Here is a 6,000-nt window from a genome sequence, read left to right as displayed (position 1 = left end):
GATGAGGAAAAAATTAAATCCATTGCTGAATTGCCACCACCTACAAACTATAAAGGAGTTCAAAGGTTCATGGGCCATGTTGGTTATTACCGACGGCTTATTTTAAACTTTGCCGAGATAGCTCGTCCTTTGTACAAGCTTCTTATTGAGTTCCAATGGACTGCGGAGTGTGACCATGCTTATGAATCATTGAAGAAGACCTTGACAGTGTGTTCTAGCTCAACCAGGAGAACATAAATTGGACTACCCCATTAGCTTTGCAAGTCGTCAGTTGAATGATGCCGAAAGAAACTACACCACTACAGAGCGAGAAGGTTTAGGTATGATTTATGCAGTGAAGAAATTTTGCTACTACCTTCTGGCCAACATGTTTGTGTTCTATGTTGATCATCAAGCCTTGTTGTATCTAGTAAATAAACCTTGTTCCATGGGAAGAATTACACGATGGTTGTTAATTCTCCTTGAGTTTGATTTTACTGTTGTGGTGAGACCTGGTAAAAGACATGTCATGGCTGATCATTGTCTCGCATACCCAATGGTGAATCCCCTACTGGAGTCGATAATGAATTGCCTGATACTTCTCTATTCCTAGTCGAACCATACCTGAATGGAGTGAGAAGATTGTGAACTTTCTAGTTAATGGTTTTCCACCCAAAGAGCTTCGTAAAGACATAGCTTGAAAACTGTTAAAAGAACGTGAACCTTACTCTCTCATTGCGGGAACTCTCTACAGGCTAGGGAAGGATGATATTCTTAGACATTGTGCCCGTGAGGATGAGTATTTATACATACTACAAGAAGCCCACATGGGTATAGCTAGAGGACATTTCTCAGGGGAAGTAACAGCTAGAAAGGTGTTGCAATCACGCTATTGGTGGCCAACCTTATTTAAGGATGCATCACTTTTTGCAAAAGGATGTGATGAATGCCAACGTTACAAGATCACACAACAAAAGGATAGGATGCCCTTACATCCTGTTAAACTTTATAGGCCTAATTATTATGGTAGCTCATAGCACTCAATCTCGATATATTATCGTTGCCGCTGACTCATGTGACAAAGTGGAAAGAAGCCAGGGCGACACGTAAGGCCGATGCGAGGTCAATTGCCAAGTTTCTCTTTGAGAACATTATTACAAGATTCGGTTTTCCCTTTGAGATTGTGAGTGACAATGGTACTCATTTTATAAATAGAGTAATAAAAGAAATCACTACCAACTTTATGATAGCTCACCATAAATCCACACCTTATTAACCACAAGCAAATGGCCAAGCTGAGAGCACCAATAAGACCTTAATCTCTATCTTAACCAAAATGGTGGAAGCTCATCGCACAGATTGGGATTTAAAGCTTACATCAGCTCTATGGGCTTATCGTACTGCGTATAAAGTTGCCATTAACTGCACACCATTCAAGATGGTGTATGGCCAAGAAGCGGTTATGCCATGGGAGTTTGTCGTTCCTAGTCTTCGAGTAGCTTCTCAAGAAGGTTGGGATGGTAACCCCTTAGTTGAGCGATTATATATCCTTGAAAGGTTAGATGAAGAGAGGCAATTAGCTGTGCAAAATTTACTTGTGGAGAAAGATAGGAGGAAGAAATGGTTTGACTGTCATCTAAAGAACAAAGATATCAATGTTGGTGATAAAGTCCTTATGTATGGAGTGTGTATATAACGAAAAGAAAAAGTTGAAATATGTGGGAAAAGGACCATATAGAGTATGTGAGATCACCCCACAAGGAACCATTCGTGTGGAGACTCTTGATGGAGTTGAAACCATTGGATTCCTCAGTGGGAGCAAATTTAAAATATACTATGATCCTTTAAGCCAAGAGGAGTTGCGTGCCATCCACACAAAAAAGGTAACCAAGGCACAAATAGAATTGAAGAAGATACAAGCTCAAGCTGAAGCTAAGGAGCGACAACAACGTATAAGACAAAAATGAGAGACTAACCTTGGAGTCACACATGCATTCCACGTTGAAATCGACGAGGATTGCTTGGACTCTGACACACCTCTACGATACCCTATTGAGCTAAACAACACCTATGGAAAAGTGCTATATAATGCCTTATTGGACACGGGTGCTAAATATAATCTGCTATCATATGGGGTGTGGTGTCAGTTAGAGAAGCCACCTCTATCTGAGAGTATCACTACAAGAGGTTGTGTGCTCTTGTGACGCTATTAGCGACGGAAATACACTGGGTTTTTATAACCCCCGTCGTCGCTAAAACCGTCGCTAATAGCGTCGCTACGAGAGCGTCGCTATAGGCGTCGCTTATATGCGTCGCTATATAGAGCGCTCATAGCGACAGTTATAGCGACGTTTACACAGAAGTCTATAGCGACGCTCATAGCGACGCTACAGAGCCATAAATAGTGACGGTTATAGCAACGTTTACATAGAAGTCTATAGCGACGCTCATAGCAACGCTACAGAGCCATAAATAGCGACGGTTATAGCGACGGCCGAGAGAATTTTTTTTTGGTGACAGGGCATTGAATGCCCTGCCACCCATCAAGCATATTGTACTTGATTCACTTTTTAAAAAAAGTGCAAGGGTAGATAATAGACCCAAAATAGTCACCCACAAGACGCATTGTTTGCAAAATTGACAAGCGTAAAATTGACAATTGTACACATCATAGGCAAAATGAATTGATTGACAAATGTAATAATGACAATTGTACAACATCATAGACATAAAGAATTGATTGGCAAAATGAACTGCGGTGACAAATGTAATAATATACATGGTTCAAAAAGACGTATAAAATCCGTCTCATGATACATAAGCTATGAGAAACCCTAAACTAATGCTATCTAGCTACAGCTAAACTGACGTCGTCTAGTCAGACGTCTCATCGCGTCCAAGCGGCGTATCTGTCGGATTCTGCAAAAAAAGACAATAAGACAGCTTTCAGTAAGTATAAACATATAACGACATTTATAAAACAATACAAAAAATAGAAAAGAGTAAACCCTAATACTAACCATGCCGCCGCGAGAACTGAGAATGTCCATCAGGGCGTTTAAGCCCTTCCTGCCTGCGTACTCGCGCTCGTACGGTGTGGGATCACGTCCTATCATCGACCACTGTCAAAACATACAAAGATTTCATTATGTTAGAATTAAAAAACTCATAAACCCTAAACTATCGAACATAAAGAGCAATGCGAAAACACTTACAAAATCGGCCTCAAATGATGCCCATCCACCGCTCCCCAAGTGGTGCGAGCTCCTTGCCTCTACTCGCGCTCTGGCTGCATCCTTTTGTTGCTTCCACTTGTCGGGATTCTCGCGCGCTGCTTTCTTCGCATTCTTCCAATCTTCTTTGGCCAGCCAATCTGGCCTGTTCCACCCATGCTTGATTGCTTTTTGCACTTCGGAACGCTTGTGTTTGCAGTATTCACGCATTCGAATCTTCATCAGGTCTTCATTGAAGCGCTGATCCCGTGTTGGAACGGGAAACTCATCATGAAGTATGCTGATGACTCTGTTTTTTAAATCACTTGGTACTTCACTCCATTTGTTTAGTATGTAGTGTCTAAACAGCTGAGAGCAAAGACCACGCATGCGCGAGATCACCTTCTTGCCGTCATCATCCATGATGATGCCGCCGCTGAAGTCGACGGAGTAAGGCAAGCCCTCTGGCCGGTGACGCGTGAACCTAGGTGTCCCGGCAGGGGTCTCTAGCGGCGTGTCGATGGGGGTACGGACGTCAGGTGTCTCCACCGGCGTCTGGGCCCCGAAGCGAGGAGTGTCGAGTGGGGTGGCTCCTGGCGGAGTAGGTAGAGGTGTGTAGCTACTAGGAACAGTCAGCCGCGCAAAACCTGGCGTAGATGGAGATGCTGTGGCTGGTGTGGGGGCGGGCAAAGAAGGGGAGGGTAAAGAGCCTCGTCGAACACGAGGCGGTGTGGAGGCATCGGCGGTGGAATCCCCACAACAACCGCCACCGCCACCACTAGAGCGCCGGTGTCTAGACGAGTGTGAAGATCGTCTCGTCGACGCCGAAGCTTCGAAGCGCGGCGAATGCTCCGAAAGAGAGGGAGATGCGGATGGAGTAGGAACGCGCGATGATGCGCTAGAGAGATGACACTCCACGTACCACTGTCTCTGCTGCGGTGACAAAGAAGAAAGAAACTCCTCATCATCCATACCTGCATTAAACACACGAATATTTAAACTTAATATTGAATGAATAGAGTAGACAATGACGCAAAGACCATTAAATACAATGACGTAATGACGCATATAAATACAATGACACAATGAATTGAGTGATAGAAGAGGCAAGTCGAAAACTCAGAATTTTCAATCAAAAGATGTGAGCGCGAGTAGAAAAGAGCGTTATACACCATGGAAGGTACTTAGAGAGCCAGAGCTTTTACAACACATAGCAAAATTGTTCAAATACAATATTTGTGGCTTTAAGAGATCTCTCTCTCATCCTCGCATAACTCAGCATAACTTCCTATATCTATATAGAGCTCTCCATTTAAACACATATCCTCTGTTTCATTTTGTAGCTCCTCTGCATGCACCCCATATAGAGTAGTAGCATCTTGATGCTCGTCTGGCACCACCGCAGCGGCTTCTGATTGAGCATCTTCTCTGATCTCCTCCATTGATGCCGTTGTGATTGGCACATGGTAGCCTTCATACGTCCTTGCACTACGAGGGGCTACCTCTATGACGTACCACTAGTTTGATGTAGACTTTGTAGAATGAAATATTACCTGCCAGAGCCACATAACTTACATGAGAGCTTTCAAGCACATAACTTGTAAAAGGGGGATGCTAACTATTTACATACTTACTTGTTCACAATGCTCGGGTAGTACGAAAGTGTCTCTTAGGTCAGTCCATTTCTTAGTAGAATCCACCTCAAGAAAACCAGACTCTCCTCTACGCACAGTAGCGTTGCGACCCTCCATGATTATCTTGAACCATTGCACGTCGAACAAGTCGACAAAAAATCCTCTGTAATCGATCCTCAAAATCTCTTGTAGCGTGCCGAAGTAAGTGAGTTCTGCCACCACAGGATCTGCATCAGAGGAACGTCGTCGACTAGACTGTTCAAATTTTGCCATGATTCCACAATCTTGAGTAAAACGCTTTTTGTCGATCCGTTCCACCCTAAAATGTCGACCTTTACACCATGCTGCTGTGTATGACTTATACTACAACGAACAAAGATTATGAGTGGCCGTTCAAACGTTTAGAAATAAAGTCACTAGCTAGTCGTACATTGCAAACTTACCTTGGTCGCGCAACCGCGAGAGTACTCCCACTCTTCCTCAGTCACTTAGTCACCGCATTGTTGTGCGCTTTTCAATTGGTTGTGCAACCATCTTAAGCTCATGAATGTTGGTAGGCTCTCCAGAACCGTCAGATAGTGCATCGGTGGTCGTCTTCCCCGTCTCCACTCGATTCGTGCCCTTTGTCGCTCTTGCTTTGCATCCTCATATTGTGAAATCCACTTTTGTATCACTGGATTGTGAATCATGCAAAATCGGTTGATTTTAGCCTCTAGATCTTCCGTCATCTTCTTCTCAACACCGTGATTACACATGACAATCCTAGATATGCGCTCATCATCTATGGTTCGCCATAGCATGTCCCGGGCTTTATCAAATCCGTCTAGCCACTCTCCAATGTACACTAGGGACTCTGATACCAACCAACCTTCTGCCATGCTACCCTCCGGACGTGCCTTTTGACGCACATATCCCTTAAGCGTTTTCATGAAACGTTCTAAGAAGAACATCCATCTGGAATGAACTGTGCCAGCTATTTCCACCTCATCAACTATGTGAACAAGAAGATGCACCTGAATGGTTAGCATGGTAGTAGGAAAATGTTTCTCAAACATGCACACAAGCTCCGCAGCATTCAGTCTAGGTCCATATGTGACACATGCTCTGTATCCGCTTGTTTGAAGCCCTGCATGTATACACATGATAATAGATCAACTATGGGAAAAAACAAGATT

This window comes from Adiantum capillus-veneris, chromosome 11, assembly GCF_014529385.1.
Source record: "Adiantum capillus-veneris isolate H3 chromosome 11, ASM1452938v2, whole genome shotgun sequence".
Lineage (NCBI taxonomy): Eukaryota > Viridiplantae > Streptophyta > Polypodiopsida > Polypodiales > Pteridaceae > Adiantum > Adiantum capillus-veneris.
The sequence above is the reverse complement of the archived record's forward strand: the minus strand, read 5'-3'. Positions refer to the sequence as shown.